The sequence below is a fragment of the Pogoniulus pusillus genome, chromosome 5 (genome assembly GCF_015220805.1).
Source record: "Pogoniulus pusillus isolate bPogPus1 chromosome 5, bPogPus1.pri, whole genome shotgun sequence".
Taxonomy (NCBI): Eukaryota; Metazoa; Chordata; class Aves; order Piciformes; family Lybiidae; genus Pogoniulus; species Pogoniulus pusillus.
In genome coordinates, this window is record NC_087268.1 from 16,769,501 (window position 1) to 16,792,811 (window position 23,311).

Sequence of the window (23,311 nt, forward strand, 5' to 3'; positions counted from 1 at the left end):
CTCTGGTTTCTGGGAGGGCTGTTGTGTTTCTGTATTAGTTTTTTAACTTGTACATCTCTGTCTATAGCTGTAGATACTGTAATTACCTGCTTGTATATTGTCCTAAGCTGTAAATAAAGCTTAATTCTAGTTTCCAGCTTGGATGAGTCTAGTCTGGGTGATTTCCTAAGAGTGGGGGGGCAGAAAACACCCAAACCATCACACAGAGAAGAGAGAAAGGCAAAAAACTACTACATTAGAGAGGAGAACATGAAAGGAAAAGAGGAAGAGATAAATTCTTAAGATTAAAATGAATAATGAAAGAGCCACACAGTTCTACTAATAGCCACAGTTTTTTAAAGTTTTTTCCCCCCTATCTGGTCTGGCTTTGAAGAACACAATGACAGAATCACCTAAACAAACATGAACAGAAGCCAGCATTCCTCTTGGTCTTGCCCTCCTTGTCTCCTGGCCCTTGAGACTACTTTTTACAATGATTTTCTGCTCTTTTTAGATAAATTACCTTATTATTAAAAAAAAAAATCCAAAAATCAGCTTAATGCTATCATTTAAGTCCTTTCCCATGATCAGGGGTAAGGTAGAGGGGTGGGAAGGTGGAAGGGTGGTTGGGAGCTCCTCCTGAGAACTCTGGTTTCTGGGAGGGCTGTTGTGTTTCTGTACACAGCTGTATATATTATAGAGATCTGCTTGTATGTTGTGCTAAGCTGTAAATATAAAGCTCCATTCAATTTCCAGCAGCTGAGTCTAGTCTGGGTGATTTTTCATAAGTGTGGGGGAGAAGGCAACACCCAAACCATCACAAGCTGCTTACCTCTGATGCAGACAGCAGTGCAAAAAAGGCTGTTCTCTACAGGAGGAACAGTTTTAAAACTATCCATAGGAAAGGACACAAAGAAACACCAGAAAGCAATTAGCAAGTACTAGAGCTGACTTACAGTGCATGCAGATAAACAATTGGCAAGGTACAAGGGTGTTAAATTACAAGGTCTGAACTGGCTGCACCAACTTTACTTCTCTCCTCCTATTCAGTTAGGTGCAATCTCGCACGCACCAATTTCCTTTGCCAGCTCTGCAAGACTCCTTTCTAAGCAGACATTACTAAACTTCACAGTACTTGCCTCTTACAAATACACCTCCTGTCCTACTGTCAGTGGGAATAATTTCCCCCGATAACTAAAACCACATCTACACTGAGCTCTCTCCTGCTTTTGCTTAAAATACTCTTGAGTACTTCAACAGAGCAGCATGAAGTATGCATGCACAATCAGAATTAGAACCACAGAATCAGTCAGGGTTGGAAGGGACCACAAGGATCATCTGCAGATGTGGCCAGTTTTTCAAATAGAAAAAATCACATTTTATCCATCATTTTACCTTACCAGTCCATAGGACAAAAGATAATAGGTTAGTTGTGGGGTTTTTTGAGACACAAGAACAGAATGTGCACAGAAAGGCCACACTGGTTCTAACAAACGAGCTGCACCCTTACGAAGACAACTAAGACATTCAGTAAAGGGCTAGAACTTCTGTTCTCCCAAAGATGGAGAACTCACAAACTTAAGAGAACAGTAGCTGGAAATACAAGGACAAGCAAGAGGTTAAACCTCAATGAATCATAGAATCAACCAGGTTGGAAGAAACCTCCAAGATCATCCAGTCCAACCTAGCGCCCAGCCCTATCTAGTCAAATAGACCATGGCACCAAGTGCCTCAGCCAGGCCTTTTATGAACACCTCCAGGGGCAACGACTCCACCACCTCCCTGGGCAGCCCATTCCAATACCAATCACTCTCTCTGTAAAGAACTTCCTCCTAACACCCAGCCTAGACCTCCCCGGCACAACTTGAGACTCTGTCCCCTTGTTCTGTTGCTGGTTGCCTGGCAAAAGAGACCAACCCCACCTGGCTACAGCCTCCCTTCAGGTAGTTGGAGACAGCAATGAGGCCACCCCTGAGCCTCCTCTTCTCAGGGGTGACCTCATTGCTGTCTATGACTACCTGAAGGCTGTTATAACAAGCCTCTCAGAGAAATTGAAAGCAAACTTGACCATTGACCCTCTGGAGGGTATTGACCGACCTCATCATGCTAAGGACTCTTCATTTGAAATAGTCATCTTTCACCAGGAAGCCTGAATACCTGGGTTGCTACATCAGGAAGCTAACACAGAGTCAAAGCCCACAGTTCAGGCCTTGTTAAAAAAAAGGGGGAAAAAACATTATGCCTGCTGTCAAGAAGTCACACTAGGAAAACTAGTATAAAAGCCAGTACTGTAATATATCCATATATCATTATTAATGGAATAGCCTCAATAAAACCCTTAGTAGAACACTCATGCAGAATACACTTCAAGTTTAATAAAGCTCCACAGCCATTCTGCAACTGCCATGAAACAATGGAGCAGATGCTTTGCATTTAGCTAACTTCCAGTTAGCTAAAATTAAACCCTTAGCAGGTAAGTGCAGTTTGAGGATATGCAAATCACAAGCACAGGATGGATGAGGTTAGAAAGATCTCTAAAGGTCCCCTGGTCCAATCCTCTTGCTCTAGCAGTGATGCCTTGTCTCAGCTGCCCGTAACCCTGTCCAGATAACTTTTGCATATCTCCAAAGATATCTCCCAGACTCCACTGGACAACCTGTGAGGGCTCAGTGCCTTCAGTGTGAAAGTGTTTCCTGATGTTCCAGTCAAACCTTCTGCGTTTCAGTTGCACCCAGTGCTTCTTGTCCTGTCACTCGGCACCACCGAGAACAGCCTGGCCCTGTCCTCTTCATATCCTCCCTTCAGTTATTGGGAAGTTACTCCTTCAGCCTTCTCTGCTTCATGCTGAACCGTTCCAGCCCTCTGAGCATTTCCTTGTAGGAGAGATGGTCCAGTCCCTTCATTATCTTCACAGCTTTTCAATGGGTCCCCTTCACTATGTCCATCTCTCTTGTACTATGAGCCCAGAACAGGATACAGAAGTCCAGGTCTGGCTTCATCAGTGTAGGGCAGAAGGGAAGGATTACCTCCCTCAACCTGCTAGCAATACTTAATGTACTCCAGGATACCACATGCCCTCTGCCACAAGGGTACGCTGCTAGGTCCTTCTCTACCAGCCTCATTTCCAGCCATGTGGTCCTCAGCAGGTAACCAGTACAAGGGGTTGTTCCTCCCTCTGGCATATCTGCCACTTCACAGTGTGTTGCAAGCACGCTGCAAACACACTCTGCCCCATCATCCAGGCCATTAATGATGACACTAAAGAAGACTGGACCCAGTACAGATGCCTGGGGTACACTGATCAGCCTCCAAATAGACTTCATGCTGCTGACAACTACTTTGTAGCCCCAGCTGTTCAGCCGGTTTCCAGTCTGCCACACGGCCTGCTTATCCAGCCAATACATCAACAGCTTCTCTATGAGGATCTTACAGGAGAGAGAGCAATAAAGACCTTCCTGCAGTCCAAACAGCATCCACTGCTGTGATGGTTTGGGTGTTACCTGCCCCCCCACTCCTATGAAATCACCCAGACTAGACTCATCCAAGCTGGAAATTAGAATGGAGCTTTATTTACAGCTTAGCACAGTACACAAGCAGGTGTTTACAATCTACACAGCTATAGACAGAGATGTACAAGTTAAAAAAGTAATACAGAAACACAACAGCCCTACCAGAAACCTGAGTCCCCAGGAGGGGCTCACACCCACCTTTCCACCCCTCTACCTTATCCCAGACTTTGCCTTATGTTCAAGGTGAGTTTGAAGAATCAGCCAGGAGGTTAGGAAGCAGAAGGATTAGACAGACAGCAGGTTAGGGAGAGAAGGGAGGCAGCCAGAGCGCAACTCTTGTTATCTATGTTTGTGTTCTTGTTCTTGTACATCTCAGCAAGCCTCTGAGTGCAGCAGACTTCACCGTGGTTTTCTTTTCACAGCCTACAATCTAATTTCTCTCACTAAAATATCCCAGCTAGGCTCAAACTAGCATAATTGCTCACCCCTCATCTACCAGTCCAGCCAATTCCTTGTAGAAGTTTATCAAGTTGGTCATGCAGGACTTCCCCATGCTGATGACTTTCCTTGTCCTTTATCTGCCTGAAAATGGCTTCCAGGACTAGCTGAAGTGTGGCTGATGGGCCTACAGTTACCTAGGTCATACTTCTTGTCATTCTTGAAGACAGTAGTGACATTTGCTTTCCTCCAGTGTTCAGGCCTATGACTGATTCTCAGGAGTGGCCTCACATTGACATTTGTCATATATGTGCACTCATGAGTGCCTCCCATCACAACCCATGGACCTATGTCCAGTTTCCTCATGCATTTTCTGACCCCTTGAGTAACTCCTCTTCCATCAAGGACATATCTTCCTTATTCCAGTCTTCAGACATAGTTGCTGGGACTTGGGATTTCTGAATCCCGGGTTGGCTAGGAAAGTCTGAGGCAAAGAAGGCATTCAATAGCTCAGCCTCTTCTGCGTCCTGCATAACGAAGTCTCCCAAACCACTGAGCAACAGGGCCACGTTTTTCCTCATCTACCTTTTGTTATCTGTGTACTTATAGAAGTCCTTCTTGTTGTCTTTAGTAACTTTAAATCACGACTGATGCTGATTGGAAGCTGAAAAAAGACCATCTAGGTATACACTAAAAGCATGAGCAACCAATTCAATCAAAAATTCAATCCTAAATGAGTCTCACTAGCAGCAATAACTTTCAAGATGCTGTAAACTTGTTTTTTCTTGTGTATTTCGGAACTCAGGGTGACTAACTCTCAAATACAGGTGAGAAAACATCTGCTATGCAACTAGATTCTTCTCATACTTATCACACCTGACTAGCCAGGTTTGACCTTCAAAGGTACCAAGAAACTTTAATGGGAACACAGAATACAAATCTTCTTGTGAAATCAGCCTCAGCAAAGCATAACCAAACCTAGTTTAGCAAGTTACAGCTGACCAGAAGGGCACAGCACTTAAAGTAACAGAATTAAAAGCACCATGGTACTCATTTCAAAATCCATCCATGGGGAAAAAATTAAAGAGGAAAAAAGTTATGCAAAATATCATAAAGGCCAGAATTCCAAAATCAATGAAAAAAAAAAGAGAGATGTCTCCATAGAATCAACTATCTTGGAAGAGACCTCCAAGATCATCCAGTCCAAACTAGCACCCAGCTCTGTCCAATCAACTAGACCATGGCACTAAGCGCCTCATCTATCTGCAAGTAGACATACCCATATCCAGACAGACACTGCAAACACAATTCTAAATGCATCCACGATCATACTGAGGCAATGCCAATCACTCTCTCTGGGAAGAACTTCCTCCTAACATCCAGCCCAGACCTCACATATATAGATATCATATCAGCCAGGAAGAAAGGGACCTGGGGGTGTTGGTAGATACTAGCTGAACATGAGCCAGCAGTGTGCCCAGGCAGCCAAAAGAGCCAATGGCATCCTGGCCTGCATCAGGAACAGTGTGGCCAGCAGGACAAGGGAGGTTATTCTGCCCCTGTACTCAGCACTGGTCAGGCCACACCTTGAGTGCTGTGTCCAGTTCTGGGCTCCTCAATTCAAGAGAAATGTTGAGATATTGGAACGTGTCCAGAGAAGGTCGATGAAGCTTATGAGGGGCCTGGAGCACAGCCCTGTGAGGAGAGGCTGAGGGAGCTGGGGGTGTGCAGCCTGGAGAAGAGGAGGCTCAAGGGTGACCTCATTGCTGCCTACAACTACCTGAAGGGAGGCTGTAGCCAGGTGGGGTTGGTCTCTTCTGCCAGGCAGCCAGCAAGAGAATGAGGGGACACAGTCTCAAGTTGTGCCAGGGGAGGTCTAGGCTGGATGTTAGGAGGAAGTTCTTCTCAGAAAGTGTGATTGGCATTGGAATGGGTTGCCCAGGGAGGTGGTGGAGTCGTTGTCCCTGGAGGTGTTCATAAAAGGCCTGGCTGATGCACTTAGTGCCATGGTCTAGTTGATTGGCCAGGGCTGGGCGCTAGGTTGGAGAGGATGATCTTGGAGGTCTCTTCCACCCTGGTTGATTCTATGATTTTAAGATTCTATAAACCCTTCAAGATATAACTAAATTGTTTACAACTGAAGACAGAAGTTTTACTCTACAACATCAGCTTTTCTATGCAAGACAGTTCTAGTCCTCAAGTTTTACAAGCATCTAAACCTGCTCCCTTCACAGGCATGTCCTTCTTTTTAATCAGACTAGGTCATTAGTAGAGCATCGAGCTAATAGTTTTTAGCATCTTTTACACAATACTTTTATAATCCTATTATCTCTTCCTATTAAAAAAAAAACCCAAACAACAAACACCAACAACTGCATGAAAAAAACACTGAAGTCATGGGCTATGCAAAACACCCAAAAGAACAAAAAAAACCAACAAACAAAAAAAAGCCCAAACCAAATACAAAATTACAAAAAAAAATCCTCAAATATCCTTTTCCACTTCTCAGGATTTCAAGCCAAATGAAGCAAGCATGTTAAACTGCTCACTGCTGCTGCCACATCCCTCCTCCCTGTACAGCAGTCACTCTAAGTATGGAGAGTGCTATGCAAGCAGCAGACACTTTTCATCCAGGAAACCCCATTCTGTACTGAGATCTCCTTTACTTCTCGTGTGCTGCAGGAGTGAGCCAGCTCAAAAGTGTGCAGGATGACCAAAATAAAAAAGGCACCAACATATCCTGCTTTTTCCCCAGCCTTAAGAGGCTCCCCAGAGCCACTCCCTGGGCTCATGTTCCAGCTTGGGATGGCAGACAGCCTCCCTCCTTTCCTCCTAGCACAGCAGGGCACTCAGCCATATCTGGACAGAGCACTATGCCAGAAGCAATGCTGCACACAAATAACTACTGTAGCAAACCATCCAAGTAGAAACAAAGGCCCAAGCCTTAGCTCCTAAAAGCAAACCGCAGTTTTCTATTGTAGCCATTTTGGCATCTGCTCCACGTGGAGATTTTTAACTTCAGAAATGCCACTCACCTCACACAGATCAAGCTGCCTGCCCTCTTGTTCTGTGGAGACATCCAGGCACTCCCATTGCACTCTTATCACCCGGACTTACTTGCTGATGTCAGTACCAACAAAGACAGAAGTATGTTCAGTCAGTTTGTCTTTTTCCACCTCACTGCCCCATAATACTCAGCTGCCAACATGGCAGAATCAGCAAGACAGAAACAAAGGTGATGTCTCTCCCACCTTGCCCATTTGAGGTGCACACAGCTGCCAGGAAGAGCTTTGCTGCCAACCTGCCTAAGCCTCCTTCCTAGCTGCTATGTAGTAAGCTGACACACACTTCCTTCTGCGGAGCTGCACCTACATAAGCGTACCTTATGAGCATGCCTACATCACATAAGAGGTGGGATTTTCTCATGCTTCCAGTCAACACTGACAATGACAAAACACCACAGAAAAGATGTGGCCTCAGTACGCACAGGGTGCAGCGCTAAGACAGATTGTATTTGAGCTGGGGAGAGAAAGGATAGCAACAGCTTTACGACAGGAGTTTCCTGTAACTCAAACCCATTTGTTCTCTTTGTGCAACAGGTACATTCCAAGCATATAGGTATTTCAGAGCTTTCCCAGTAACCCTCCTCTACAGCACAAAAGTCTGATTTTATTATTAGGACTGCAGAGGAGTTTGTAGGGGGAAGTCTCCTTGTTTCAGACACCCAGTAGTGTAGATAAAACCCTTAGGACTACTGCATGTTTTAATTGGTCAGTCACAAAGTCAGCCAGAGTGATTGGCCACTGGAGTGGGCTGCCCAGGGAGGTGGTGGAGTCACCATCCCTGGAGGTGTTTAAAAGGAGACTGGACAAGGCACTCAGTGCCATAGTTTAGTTAATTAGACTGTGTTAGGTTGAACACGATAATCTTGGAGGTCCTTTCCAACCTAGAATCACAGAATCAACCAGGTTGGAAGAGACCTCCAAGATCATCCAGTCCAACCTAGCACCCAGCCCTATCCAGTCAACTAGACCATGGCACTAAGTGCCTCAGTCAGGCTTTGCTTGAACACCTCCAAGGACAACGACTCCACCACCTCCCTGGGCAGCCCATTCCAATGGCAAATCACTCTCTCTGGTTGATCTCTCACCTGGTTGATTCTGTGGTTGATTCTGTGATACCATAAAGTCCTATCAGCCTGGATCTCAACTGTCACCATCTCCCCTTCCTCTCTGCTCCAGTCTCCAAAACATGCTTCCTCTGCACCAGCTCTCAAGCGGACATGAGGTTAGCCAGAGCGAGAGGCCTGAGCAAGTATATACAGCAACCTTCTGTGATCCTCTGCTCTTCCCACTAAAGGATATCAGAGACACAGTCTCATGATTTTACAATTCTGTAACTAAAGGATATTGGAGACCTGGTCCCATGATTCTACAATTCTGCAACCACCAGCAGCAAAACAGTAGAGCTCAGCTTTCAGTTGGGTAGAAATGGCTATTTTAGGAAGATGATAACACACATTTCCAGATAATAACTGGTAGCATTCAAACTACCTCCAACCAGACAGTTCTGAAGAAGAAATATATAAAAAGAAAACAGATCGAGGTGCACTTGTGGGGCTTGATTAGAGTAACAGCCACTGCCAAATAAGACATTTCAGCTGTGCAAAAAATGCAAACAAATGTGCTGGGTCCACTTTCTCTTCTTGCTATTTAGTACTTGATAATTACTTGATATTCAATGCAAAAGCATGAACAGCAGTTCCAACTCCCCAAATTACAAACTAAAATAAGATGAAGAACATCTAAGATGCAAGGAAATAACCTAGGTATTCGTCTCATGTAACACACTGTCTCCATGTGTGTGGGTACCAGAGAAGCAATTGCAACAGATGTAAATGAAGAAAGGTCTGGCAGGCAAACACAGCAAATCCAATTCATACAAAAGGAGCATCATAGCACAAAAGGCACTTGAAGACTGAAGTCTATTGCTCTTTAACCACGTGTCACTGTTTTTTCTGGCTTCCAGGCACCCACCCAGCAACTTTCTCACTTTCCCAACAGGGCAGAGGGGTAAGGGGGGAATGGACAATAAGATTAAAAAGCTCACGGTTTGAGATAAATGCAGGGAGATCAATTACTAAATATTGTCACAGGCAAGACAGACTCAACTTGGGAACAGTTCATTTGCTGCCAATTAATAATAGAGTAGGATGGTGAGAGATTAAAAACTACACCACTTTCCCTCCTCTCCTTTCCTTCCAGGCACAACTTCACTCCTTCATTTCCACCTTCTCTAGTTCTCATGACACAACAGTGCAGGGAGACCGGCAATGGGGTTCTGCCCACAACAGGTCCTCTCTGCCACTCCTTTTTCCTTACGTTTTTCTCCTGCTTCAAGTGTGGGTTTTCCCACAGGCTACAGCCCTTCACAAACTGCTCCAGTATGGTACTCTCCACAGCCTGCAGGGTGGCTATCTGGTCTGCAACAGGAGCACCTTCTCCCTTTCTTCTTCTCTGGACCTTGGTGTTCAGAGCTGTTTCTCACTTTGTCCCACCCCCATTCACTCATCTCTCAGAGCTGCTGTGCAGGATTTTGCACTTGCTTAACAAATTTTCACCAAGGCACAACCAAGACTTGGCCAAAGAGCTCAGCTATGGGGAACAGAGGCTCTATTTGGGGGCTAGCTGGGACTACCTGTATTCAGCACAGGTGCAGCCCGCAGCCTTTTCCTCACAGAAGTCAGCACCCAAATCACCACCACTGCCAACACCTTGCCACCTACACCCAAAAGAATTTGAGAGTCTGTTCCAATTACTTCTGAAGCAGCTTTTATTCCTTCATAAGCAGCCAGGATCTCTTTCTTTGTTGGCATATCCTCTACTCCAGAAATCAAGTGGTCGGCTGCATGGTTCTCCTGGGGCTCTTTGCCATAGGCACCAGGTCGGACCATTATCAATTGCAGCCGTGTACAGAATGCTCTCAACATCTGGACAGGTCCCAAGCCCACTGCATGAACTACTTCCTGCTTTATCTGAACAAAGGCTGTTTGTTGTTCAGGTGCCCACCTAAAGTTGTTCCTCTTTTGAGTCACATCATACAAAGGTTTTACAATTTGGCTGTATCCAGGGATGTGCAGCCTCCAAAATCCAACTGTTCCTAAGAAAGATAATGTATCTTTCTTATTCATGGGATTTGCCATGGTGTTCAAAAACTGCCCATGTGTGTTCACTGTGTTATGAGAGCCATCCACTTAGACCAGGTAACATCAGTTGCATGATGTGGTGATGACCCCTTTCCTTTAAACATCCAGTTCAAAACTGGTATTCTGGGAGCCAAAAGTAGAGGTCGAACAGTATTTATTCTTAAGATGAGCGTCACTGTGCTAGTTTGAAGCAGGTTAGAATGTTTCGGTGAGGAGAACTAGATTACAGGCTGTGGAAAGAAAACAATGGTGATGTCTACTTTGCTCACAGGCTTGCTGAGATGTATAGGAACAAGAAATAAAAACATTAGATAATCACTCTCACTTGGGCTGCTGGCTGAGCTGCATCTCTCTAACCTCACCCTCCATTTTGGACTAATCCACTTTGCTTCCTAACCCCCTGGCCAAATCTCTATTCTTCCTTGGGACTGGGGTAAGGTTGAGAGGGGTAGGGGGAAGGTGAAGGGGTGGTTGAGAGCCACTCCTGGGGACTCAGGTTTCTGGGAGGAGTTGTGTTTTTGTATTACATTTTATTTTGTATATTTCTGTATATACTGTAAATATCTGCTTGTATATTGTGCTAGCTGTAAATATAAGCTTCATTCAAATTTCCAGAGCCGGCTGAGTCTAGTCTGGGTGATTTCTAAAGTGGAGCGGGGGAGAGGGGGACACCCAAACCATCACAGCCATCTTGCCACAAGATTTGTTTTTCCAAGCTGAGAACAGTGTTACATGCAGTAGCATAGGAAACTGGATAGGTTTCCAGCCATCCAATGCTTGGTTCTACCATGGTCAGCATGTATTGCTTTCCAGTCTGAGAACGAGGTAGAGTGATGTAATCAATCTGCCACACTTCACCGTATTTGTACTTTGCCCATCGCTCACCACATGGGCTCCAGATGCTTGGCTTGCTTAATAGCAGCACAAACAACACAGTACAGCATCTCACTAGCTGAAGTAAAACAGGGACTTAAAAGTGGTTTAAAAGACCCAGTGTGTTTCTTGAAATTAAACCCAATGAAATCTTAGTGATTACTTACACCTGCTTACTCAGAATAGAGACACTTTCTGCCTACTTGTACACCTAAGTAACAGAGTCCTCTTCATTCTGTATCTCCAGCCATGGCAGGCACCTGTGAGTTTTGTAGTCCTATGCCCATGTCCAAAACAGTAACTCCCCACTTCCAGCACCTCAGATTAACCATTCTGACTGTTCATTTAGACATTCATTGTTACATGGTGCAACTATCCTGTTACAGCTATGCAAATCTGCCACCAGGTAGACAAACTTGAGGCAACAATTTCAAGAGGGCAGAAAAAAACAACCAATTACATCTTCCCTTAATAGAAAGCCCTAGAGGAATCTCAACTTCAGATGGGAAGCCCTGGAACAAAAGTAGTGCTATCTCAAATATGAAATAGTGGAGATAGGGCTACTTTTAACATTCTCAGACCATTTGGTGAGCAGACACTTATACAGTCACATTTCACTTACGGAATAAAAACGCAACTCCTGGGAAACAGCACTTAAAATATCACAGAATCATAGAATCATATCACATCAAGGTTTCTGAGATCAAAGGAAAAGCTTATACTATCTTTACTAAGCCAATACACGGAGCCTTTCCTGCACATGACCCAACATCATTATCAAGCACAAAGCAGTTCAGCTGTTGCTACTCCCATATTCCAGTACAAGTTTCACTTCCCCAGTATGCAATGATCTTATTCTGGGAAATACAATCTAACGTTAATCTCCAGGCCAAGAAGCACATTTATGAATAGCCTCTCTTGTTGCACAACTACAGCTGAGCTACTGACCTCACTGTAAAAGACACAGTACTGTCAGGCTGAGTGCAAAGAGATTAAGCAAGGACTACAGCACACAGTACTGGCACACCCTGTAACTACCTAACTGCTCACCACGGATGTAAAAAAAAAAAAAAAAAAAAAAAAAAAAAAAAAAACCCCCAATTTAAAAAAAAATGCCCACCCACAAAGTCGGTGGAACATTGTGAAAAAGCACAGGGTAAAAACAGATTTCTGTAAATCATGTATAATGGAAAGATAAGGTCACGATCCAACTGAGCAATAACCTGTCTTTTTCTGGCAGCTGCTGCCTTGCTGGACAGGATGCCAGAGAACTTGTCACTTTACACCAAAAAAAGAACAAAACCTCAACACATCTGGCCAAGTTCCCCACTCACCTCTCCCTGCACAAAGCAAACCTCAACAGCTGAGAAAAATACTCGATTTAGTTTAATGTACATTCTTATTTTAGCTTTAAATACTTCACAAATCTTTTTTTCCTAAAACCAGTATCAACCACAGATAGCTAAAGCAATGCAGGGCAGAAGTTGGAGCACAGACCTGTGGTTACTTAACACATTTGTAATTTTCAGTTTACAAGTGTTGATGAACAAAGTTGTACAACTTTTTTTATGTTTGAGATTTTTTTTTTCCCCATGTGTATTATGAATGCATACCTGAGAACAAAATCTCATTATTTGTTTCTCATGGAGGTACTTCAGCACAAGAACTTCATCAAAAACATTCCAGTTCCTTAGGCATGAAAAGATCTTACTTGTTTTTCAGTCTTATCTCAGTCAGGATTACAGACTGTTAGTTTCTACTGCAAAGCTAGCTATCGAGACACTGTGTAGATGGTATCACTTTGTTAAGCTATCTTTTCCATGTCAGATAATTTACATCTATGGAAATTTTCAACCAGTTATCAGATGGATTTTAACATGGGTGAGAAGTTTAAAAGATACAATGTAAGAGCTCTCACTCGCATCCTTTGGAGGTGTTATGGACAAGAACAGCATCTGACAGGACTCAGAATCATTACAACTATTCCAGTTCAAACACTTGTGGGAGCATTGCTAAAAACATAACCTCAACTCCCAAGAATCACAGTATTAACTATTAAACCTTTCTGACAAGCAGCTCAACAAAATTCCAGGCAGTGGGAGATACAGTGCATCACACTCAATTACTTATCTGTCTTCCTTAGCTCACCAGATATTACTGGGGAGTCCAGAGCACTAAAAGTGGGATGTAATGCGGATGATTCCTCTCCTAGTCCCCCAGAGGTAAAGAGCTACTATTCCTCTACAACCCTCTTCTTCCTGACCCAAGCATCAGCAGGACTCCAGCGCTTTCCAAGAAGAACCAGGTTCTTGGATTAAGGGGAAGTGGCTCCTTTTCAACCCTTTGCTTCTCATTTCTGTGCAGGTATAACCCCTCCCCATCCCACTGACAAAAAACAGCTGCAAAGGTTCAGAGGTCAGCTACATGATTGACAACTGAGTGAAACAAGATTAGCAGTGCAAATGCCTCGGTAACATTGGATCTGAAAATGGTTTTATTATTTACAAATGGGTACATTTAGAAGCTTCATGATACCACTTTAAAAGGATTACCCGAGTTATAATATACGACAACTTTATCCCACAGTTCATTGCCTGACAAATAACTATTACCCAGTTCACAGATTCATCAAATGATTTAGGTTGGAAGGAGTCTTAAAGATCATCTAGTTCCAATCACCCTGCCATGGGCAAGGACATCTTCCACTAGACCAGCTCACTCAAGACATCATCCAGCCTGGCCTTGAGCACCTTCAGGGAGGGGGCATTCACAGCCTCCCTGGGCAACCTGCTCCAGTGTCTCACCACCCTCACTTTAAAGAATTTCTTCCTCATGTCTAGTTCAAATCTGCCCTCCTCAATCTTCAAACCATTTCCTCTCATCCTATTGCTACAAGCCCTTTAAAAACTTCCTTCTGAGCTTTCTTGTAGGCCTCCTTCAGATACTGAGGGCTGCTGTAAGGTCTTCCTGGAGCCTTCTGTTCTCCAGGCTAATCAGCTCCAATTCTCATAGCCTGTCCTCATTGGGAAGGTGCTCCAACCCTCTGATCATCTTTGTGGCCCTCCTCTGGACCCACTCCAGCAGTTCGACATCCTCCTTGTGCAGTTGTTGCTCTCAGTATCAGCACTTCACAAATGGTAAAAATACCTTAAGGACACCAAGATGTCAGAATCATAGCTGTAAGGTATGTTACTTGCAGGTATGCAAAGCACTTGCAAAGCAAACACAACAATGAAAAACAGGCAGATATCCAATACTTATAAAAGACTGTAAAGAAAAAAGTGATGGAAGCTCTCTCTTGTTTTACAGTATTCTCAAGTCCCTGTTAACAAGCAGATCAAAAAGCACAGCCTTTGAAGCAAAAAATGGCTAGCCTGGTGGCACACCTGCTAGGTGTCTTTCAGGCTAAATATGTGCCTTAACAAGCAGAGTTTTAACTAAACTCTTGCACCAAATCAGGCATTCAACCAGGCTTCAGAATTTGCAGGCACTCTACCTTCATCCTAGCAAAACACACGTTCACCAAACCCTTTCACGCAACTCAGATTCAGGACCATATAACACCAAAAACAAAGATAAAAGTTGAGAGGTGTTTGATTTATTTTTCCCCAGATTACTTAAGGGAATGTGGGAACCCAAACAAGAGCAGGGACACCCTACCCTAGAGCAGGCTGGTCACAGCCTCATCCAGACTGGCCTTAAACACCTCCAGACATGGGGCCTCAACCACCTCCCTGGGAAACCCATTCCAGACTCTGACACTGAACAGCTTCCTCCTCACAGCCAGTCTGAACCTATCCATCTCCAGCTTTGCTCCATTCCCCCTAGTCCTGTCACTCCCTGATAGCCTCAAAAGTCCCTCCCCAGCTTTTTCCAGATACTGGAAGGCCGCAAGAAGGTCACCTCGCAGCCTCCTCTTCTCCAGACTGAACAGCCCCAACTCTGTCAGTTTGTCCTCATAACAGAGCTGCTCCAGCCCTCTGAGCATCCTTGTGCCCTTTCTCTGGACACACTCCAGCACATCCTCATGATTCTTGTAATGGGGGCTCCATAAATGGATGCAGATGTGCTACACTTCACAGTGTTAAAGAAAGGTCACAAAAAATTATCTAACTTTAATAACAACAGAGAATACTACAAAACCCCAAAGCCACACCTTTCAGTATTCTAAATTTCATCAGAGTATTTGTAATTAACAAAAGACTTACAGAATGGTCACTGAATTGAAAAGGAAAAAAAATTGTTTAGAGGAAGAACATCTCACAACTACCAACCATACTGGTAGGAAGGTGTTACATATTCTCAAGATGTGAGCAAATCCTAAAGTTGATTTCTTTGGGGTTTTATGGATGTTAGCCAACATGACGACATCAAACTCTCCCCTTTTCCTCCAATGCCCTCTTGAAAACTGAGCTCTTCTAAACCGATAAAACTGTGCCTCCAGAACTTCCTTAGTTGTTAACTGAAAGGGTGGAAAGAACGTTAAATCCATAGGAGACCTCAACTGTTAACTCTTTGAGACAAGCAGGTACTAACAAGGAATTGAATATACATATTATACTTTTTGACTATTACTACAACATAGAATCAAGCAGGTTTAAAGAGACCTCCAAGATCATCCAGTCCAACCTAGCACCCAGCCCTGGCCAATCAACTAGACCACGGCACTAAGTGCCCCTTCCAGGCTTTTCTTGAGCATCTCTAGGGACAACGACTCCACCACCTCCCTGGGCAGCCCATTCCAATGCCAATCACACTTTCCAGGAAGAACTTCCTCCTAAGATCCAGCCTATACCTCCCCTGGCACAACTTGAGGCTCTGTCCCCTTGTTCTGTTGCTGGATGCCTGGGAGAACAGTAACAAACTGTAAAGTTTCTACATATCAAGAGCTACATTTCAAAAGCTATTGTACTCGGAAACTTCTCAAATACTTCGGCTAGTAGCCCCATATTCTGCTTTCCCTTGACACCTGCAAACACACTTCCATCTTCTGGGGCATTTTCATCAAAGGAGAGCTCCCACGCACATGTGTAATCCTTTCAAGCCCTCCACTCACTGTTCTGGCTCCACCAAAATAACTCCTAGAGTAATGAGTGAAGAAGTTTACGTATCATCTGTGAGAAGATTTTAGCTTACAGCATCACTTGACGGCACTCCTGCTTCTCCATGTGCGACACGAACAGAACACCACCAAGTACTGAATTTACCATAATGCCGCCGAAAAGCTTTGGTAAAAACGGAAACGCCAGCGCACTGCATCTGTTTTCCTAACTCCTGATGTCTGAGCCCAACGTACTGAGTACTTCCACCTGGGATGTAATTTTCAGGTGTGCAGCTGCTGCCGTTCTATGGGTCACACCATACTACACCGAAACCACGTAGCAGCAGGCTTACTTACAGCACCGGATGCCCAAGCCCTCCTTTCGGTGCTCAGGAGAGACCACCGCAGAGGGACTCATCTCCTGCGCATGCAGGGGAAAGGCTGGGAGGGACGAGCTGCAGGAGGCGAGCCAAAGTTTTCTCCACGCACCAGATGCTCCAAGTAGGAGACACAATTAAATAACCCCCACACACACCCAATCGCTCTTTCACCAAGGACTCGGACCTAGAACACCGCAGAGACCGCTTATCCCCACCGTTAATCTCCACTTCCTTACCCCTCCCTTCGCAATTCCACCCACTCCCAACGCCTCGTTCCCGTCACAGCAGCCCCTCTTCCCGTCAGCCCGTCCGGACTGCGGGTGGGCCCACCGCGACAGCAGGCAGCTCAGCTCAGCTCTCCTCTCCTCTCCTCACGTACTTACGAGGCCAGCCCCTGAGGGCGCCCAGCAGCCTCCCGCCGCGCAGCCTGCCGGGGCTGGCTCCACACAGAGCAGGGCGGCCCCTGCCGCGCGCCGCCGACCAGCCTCCGCCGCCCCCGTGCGCAGGCGCCCTCGCCCCGCGCGCCAGCCAGCGAGCGCGAGCACGCGCACGTGTCCCCGCTCATCCCTGCCCAAGCGCCGCGTGCCGGGGGCGGGGCGGGGCGGGGCCGGGCCGGGCGCCCACCGCCTCCTGCGTGCGCCGCGGCTGAGGGGACTGCGCTCGGGGGCGGTGGTGCGGCAGCGGCCCGCGGTTAGGACCCTGCTGATGTTAGGTTCTCTCTTTGCCTCCTTTCTCAGCCGAAAGGCCTGATCTCGGCTCCAGACACGCACAGATCGTGGGGATAGGGCGGCTACGGGAGCCACGCTGATAGGGATAGAGAGACTCCGCTGCGGCGACCGTTGTTACCCTGTGTGTGGTGTGTCTGTCTGTCTCGCCATGGCAGGGCAAGGGGTCCGGGCCGTGCAGGCCAGACGGCGTTATGCGTTTGTTTGCTTAAGGTTTCAGAGCAAACTCAACAGCTATAACTTTTATCAGCAAGGTCAGATGTTGCCAGCAGGGCAGCACGCCAGGAGTGTATGTGGTTGGGTGCCAGCACTGTGCCAGGTCTTGCCATTTGTGGGGACCGTAGAATCGTTTTGGTTGGGAAAGACCTTTAAGATTATTCAGTCCGTGGTTCTAAGCTGGAAATGGGTAAAATTAGGATATTAGGAAGAAATTATTTACAGTATGTGTTGGTGAGTCACTGGAAGAGGTTGCCCAGGGAAGTTGTGGATGCCTCCTTCCTGGAAGTGTTCAAGGCCAGGTTGGACAACCTGGTCTAGTGGGAGGTGTCCCTGCTCATGGCAGAGAGGTTGGAACTCGATGATCTTTAATGTCCCTTTGAACCCAGCCCATTCTATGATTACCTAACTCTAGCAAGTCTGATGCTAAACCATGTCCATCAGCATCACATCTCTGTGTCTTAGAACTTTCAACCACCTCTTGGGAAATCTATTCCAGTCTTTGAAAGCCCTTACACTGAAGAAATTTCTTCTATCCAACCTAACCTCCCATGGTGCAACTTGAGGCCATTTCCTCTTGTCCTACTATGGAGAAGAGACCAGTCCCCACCTCATTACAACCTCCTTCCAGCAAAGAGGTCTCCCCTTAGCCTCCTTTTCTTCAGACTAATGAGCCTCACTTCTCTCAGCTACACCTCATAAAATCTCCACATCAAGATCACTGAGTCCAACCATTGTCTATCAAATCTGATAGGGCTGTCCAGGGAGCAGGTGGTACAGTCACCTTCCCTGGAGGTGTTAAGAAAAGCCTGGCTGAGGCACTTAGTGCCATGGTCTAGTTGACTGGACAGGGCTGGGTGATAGGATGGACTGGATGAGTTTGGAGGTCTCTTCCAACCTGATTGGTTCTATGATTCAATGATTCTATGATGCTAAATGACATCTCTTAAATGCAGAAGTGCCCGGGTTTTTTGAAGTTGCAAGGGAGTTTTGAGGGATGTTGGCATCATTAGTATGGTTTCCACTTGTCAGAAGTTGAGAGCTTTTCTTCCTCTCCAAATTTATCAGCATGTCACTTATATACAGTGAAAATTAGATGAGGCTTGGCAGGAGTTCATGGATTCTCAGGAATCAGAACTTACAGTGCTTGCTTCCAAAACCTAGCTGGTCAGGAAAGACAAAGATGTTCCTTAATTTTAAATCAAAAAAGAGCCTTTTGTGTCAAACTCTAACAGAGTGCTGCAAACGAAACCCATTTAAGTGTGCAGGCCCACATGCAGATGGCTGAATGTGTTTGGCTGTTATTAGTAAGTGTCCTGGGTTAACACAGCTCACTCAGAAGCAAGCCCACGTACACATGCAGATGGGAAAGTAACACAAAAACACTCTGGGTTGAGATAAGGAGCTTAATGAGATCATATACTATACAATTACCTTAGCAAAAGCAAAAACAGTAGTAGAAGCCAGTGATAAAATGATTCCCCCTACTCAAGCATGCAGCAACCAGCACAGCAGAAAAGACCAACACCCCAAAACCAGAAACGGCAACTGGAACAGGAAGCCTCTCATGTTACAATCTGTACTTCAAGCCCCTAGATACTTTGCTCCAGACAGCACTTTTGTCTTACAGTTGGCATGACTGCAGCATGGTATGAATATTATGAGCAGATTCAACTCAACCCATGAGTCGATTCAACTCAACACTTGTTCCAAAGAATAAAACTATCTCATGGCAACAGAGTTTGATCCTGGTGGTCCTTTCCAACCATAGCAATTCATAGGGATTAGATGTGCTGAAGATTTGCTTTAGTCACAGACTTGTCAGTGTGAAACTAATGATTGGACTCTATGATCTTGAAGGTCTTTTCCAGTTGAAGAAATTCTGTGATTCTGAGAAGGGTCCTGAGTCTGTAGTTTCCTTCAATGATCTATCTTTTCTTGAGCAAACCATGACATTTTCCCTTACTTCAAAAAAACAGACTGTCCTAGGTGAGATCGTTAGCTGCTGATTTTAATGTTACTTGTGGAATATGACAGGAACTGAACCTAAGGCTACCCAGAATATCAGCCATGTACAGTGGGGCCCCATGCCACATGTAAATGTAGTATTGAGGTGGTTTGGGCCAAATGCCCACCAAAGCTGTTCTATCATTCCCCTTCTTAAATGGACAGGGAAGAGGAGAACATATAACAAAAGGCAGTGATAAGATAGAAGCAATTTAATAATGACAATTAGCAGAGCAATAAACGGTGTGGAAAGCAAAAGCAGAATGAGAGATGTTAGTCTCTGCTTCCCATCAGCAGGACAATGTTCAGTCTGGGGAAGCAGGGCTCTCTATGCTGGGTATTTACTTTGGAAGATAGATGCCATGGATAAATCCCCCAAACTTCCTTCTTTCACTTGTTCTTATATCTGAGCTGATGTCATATCGCATGGAATATCCCTTTGGCCAGTCTGGGTCAGCTGCCTTGGCTGTGTTCCCTCAGGGTACTCGGGGCAGGGACAGAGTGGAAAAGCCCAGCCTAGGTGCTCAGCTCAGCAGCAGCCAAAATGCCACTGAGTTATCAACACTCAACTACAGCACTGCAAAGCACAGCACTAGAAAGATGCTTTGAGGAGAATTAACCCCAGCTCAGCCCCAAACTACTGCAAGTATAACCTTTTTTCTCCAAATGTCCCAGTCAGTCAAAGGTTTTAAGAAGTATGAAGTTACATTTTTTAAATCTTTGAAAAATACTAAAGCCCAGAGAGTGGTGGTGAATGGTGCCACATCCACTTGGCAGCTGTCACTAGTGGTGTTCCAAAAGGATCAGTGCTGGGCACAGTCCTCTTCAATATCTTTACTGATGATCTGGACCAGGGGACTGAGTCCAGCAACAGTAAGTTTGCAGACAACATCAAGCTAGGAGCAGGTGTGGATAAATTGGATGGAAGGAGAGCCCTGCAGAGGAATCTTGCCAGGCTGGATGGGTGGGCAGAGGCCACTGGGATGAGATGTAACAAGGCCAAGGGTGAAGTTCTACACTTTGGCCACAACAACCCCAAGCAGCACTACAAGCTAGGGACAGAGTGGCTGGAGAGCATCCAAGCAGAGAGGGACCTGGGGGTGCTGGTAGATAGTAGCTAAACGTGAGCCAGCAGTGTGCCCAGGTGGCCAAGAGAGCCAATGGCATCCTGGCCTGCATCAGGAAGAGTGTGGCCAGTAGGACAAGGGAGGTTGTTCTTCCTCTGTACTCAACACTGGTCAGGCCACACCTTGAGTCCTGTGCCCAGTTCTGGGCTCTTCAATTCAAGAGAGATGTTGAGATACTGGAACATGTCCAGAGAAGGGCAGCAAAGCTGGTGAGGGGCCTGGAGCACAGCCCTGTGAGGAGAGGCTGAGGGAGCTGGGGTGTTTAGGCTGGAGAAGAGGAAGCTCAGGGCTGACCTCATTGCTGTCTCCAACTACCTGAAGGGAGGTTGTAGCCAGGTGGAGGTTGGTCTCTTCTGCCAGGCAACCAGTGACAGAACAAGGGGACACAGTCTCAAGTTGTGCAGAGGGAGGTCTAGGCTGGGTGTTAGGAGGAAGTTGTTGTCAGAGAGAGTGATTGGCATTGGAATGGGCTGCCCAGGGTGGTGGTAGAGTTGCCATCCCTGGACGTGTTGAAGCAAAGCCTGGCTGATGCACTTAGTGCCATGGTCTAGTTGATTGGCCAGGGCTGGGTGATAGGCTGGACTGGATGATCTTGGAGGTCTCTTCCAACATGGTTGATTCTATCATTCTATTCTAAAGGTCATTATTTGTGGAAATGCTGCCATCCAATAAATAATTATCTGTAAACTTAGTAGTAGGTATATCAGTGGATTGCTACCTCTTCAGTTTGGAGAATGACACACACTGTGTAGCGTGCCAAGTGACATTATTATGTTGAGCTGACAAACAGACTTTTTTACCTCATTTAGGAAGAAGCAATGGTATCAGATATAAAAACTGATACCTCATTGGTTTTCTTAGCACAGCATAGACAGACATCAAATCCATACCATCAGGTTCTTAGTGCTACAAAAAATGACCCATGAAGCAATGCTGGATGTAGTTTATCTCAGTGCTATGTCACAGAAGGAGCAGAATTTCTGAGGAAACAGAATCAGAACATGGGTCGTTTGGGCCAGTTTCTGTTAGTGTTGCTATTCACTGAGCAGGCATAGCTTTTAAATCCCCTGCAGGTTAGTTTTCAATGCAAACAGACGTCAGTGATCTGAAGGAAAATTGTTCCACATCACTATCTGTAGAAGATGTACAGAAGCATTATTTTTGTGGGTGCAGATAAAAAGTCTACATCAGATGTTTCTCTCTGCAGCAAGTGTGGGAGCAGCCTTTCTTTTCATATCTGTTCTTCAGTCTTACCATTTAAACACAGGCCTTTTAGCTGATTAATCTTTTGGATGAAATATTTTTGTCTGGTGCAATGTGGCCTTGAAGAGGTGAACAACAGCAGGGACCCTTTCTGTCATGCAGATATGATACAGCAGAACCTTTGTATGGGAGGTTTGTCTTCTCAGTGCACAGAGTCCAACCAGTGTTTCTGCGGGCACAAAATTAGTTCCACCTTATGTTTAGACATTAGTAATCCATGATGCCCATGACACTCATATTTTCTTCAAGAACATTATTATAGCTGTCTTATATCCAGAATTCTGTGCTCCTGATTTTTGTAGTGTCTTATTCAGCTACATCCTATTTTAAACCCTGAACCCAAATCCCAGTACTTACCAAGTAAACATTTGGCGGCACAAAAGAACTTCTATGAGACACACCCTGCCAGTGATAATTTACTGCTACAGTAAGCAAAGCATCAACATGAACCAGGCACTGGTAACACTGCGGTGTCAGTAGCAAAGAGCTTAGGGTGGGCTTTAAAAGTCATCTTAGAAACCAGTGGGCATTCAAGTGATTGGTCCATGCTGAATTTCATGTTGTTGCAGCTACACTGTTAGTGTTACTCCAACCTCACCTGGATACATCTACACAAGAGGGAAATTACATCTTTGCTTTGTCGAGGTTTGGAACTGGGTGCCCAAGAAAAGTGGAGTCTCCTTCTCTAAAGACTTTCAAGACCTGTCTGCATGCGTTCCTGTGTGACCTGCAATAGTTAATCCTGCTTTGGCAGGAGGGTTGGACTTAAATGATCTCTGGAAGTTCTTTCCAACCCCTATCATTCTATAATCCTATCAGATAAGGCTTTGACTCTCTGCGTGAAGTATCCCAGGACTGCTAAGGGTCACATCCATTTATGTCGTACAAATTGTGGGGCAATAGCCCTCGAGAAAAAAGATAGAGGCGATGTTTAATAATGTAAAATGGGAAGGAGTTAAATCAGTAAGACTGGAACTGGATTTGGAAAAGGAGGGAGAGTGACAAAGGGTTTAGGTCTTATAAAGTACAGGGGGAAACAGGCATGAAGCACTGCAGAAATAAGAAGTATATGAAAAGGGCGTTAACCTGAAATACAAGAAAGTAAATGAGAGCTAGAAGAAAAGACGTGCAGAGGTTAAAATAGGCAAAATCAAGCACACTATTGGCCCAGAGTGCACTTGTGCTTGCTGGTGTACTGGCCAGCGTGGAAGGTGGTGATATGGTGACTCTTATGAAAGTCCCTGTAGCAGTTGCACATGTAATCAGAGATTAAGATTCATTTTGAACATGGACCTTTGTACTTTCCCAGGCTTTTCAGTAGTGTAATCCAGTGTTTCATATGATAAAGTCCCATGCCTGGATCAGTTCAAACACTTGGGGGATTTAAAAAACGTGGCAAAGGTGATCACATATTTCACATTCAGCCTGAGCTGTTCTTTGTCCCTCAGTACTAGTTACCTTAGCTCAGTTTAGATTAAGGCTTCCTTGCAGATATGAGGAGAAAAAGGCTTCAAGCATTCAAACAGCTCTCTGATAAATTCAGAGCTG

General features: G+C 45.2%; 1 protein-coding gene across 2 annotated transcripts in view; it reads right to left on the reverse strand.

Moving 5' to 3' along the window:
* B4GALT4 (beta-1,4-galactosyltransferase 4) overlaps positions 1–16,941 on the reverse strand; it is a 35,298-nt gene extending 18,357 nt beyond the window's left edge. Inside the window, exon 1 of one of the 2 annotated variants that reach the window (XM_064143340.1) lies at positions 16,809–16,941. The gene's annotated coding sequence lies outside the window, so the exon portion shown is untranslated. Of the gene's footprint in view, positions 1–16,804 lie in introns of both variants that reach the window. The other variant, XM_064143341.1, reaches the window with a different exon arrangement.
* Between the last annotated feature and the right edge of the window lie 6,370 nt (positions 16,942–23,311).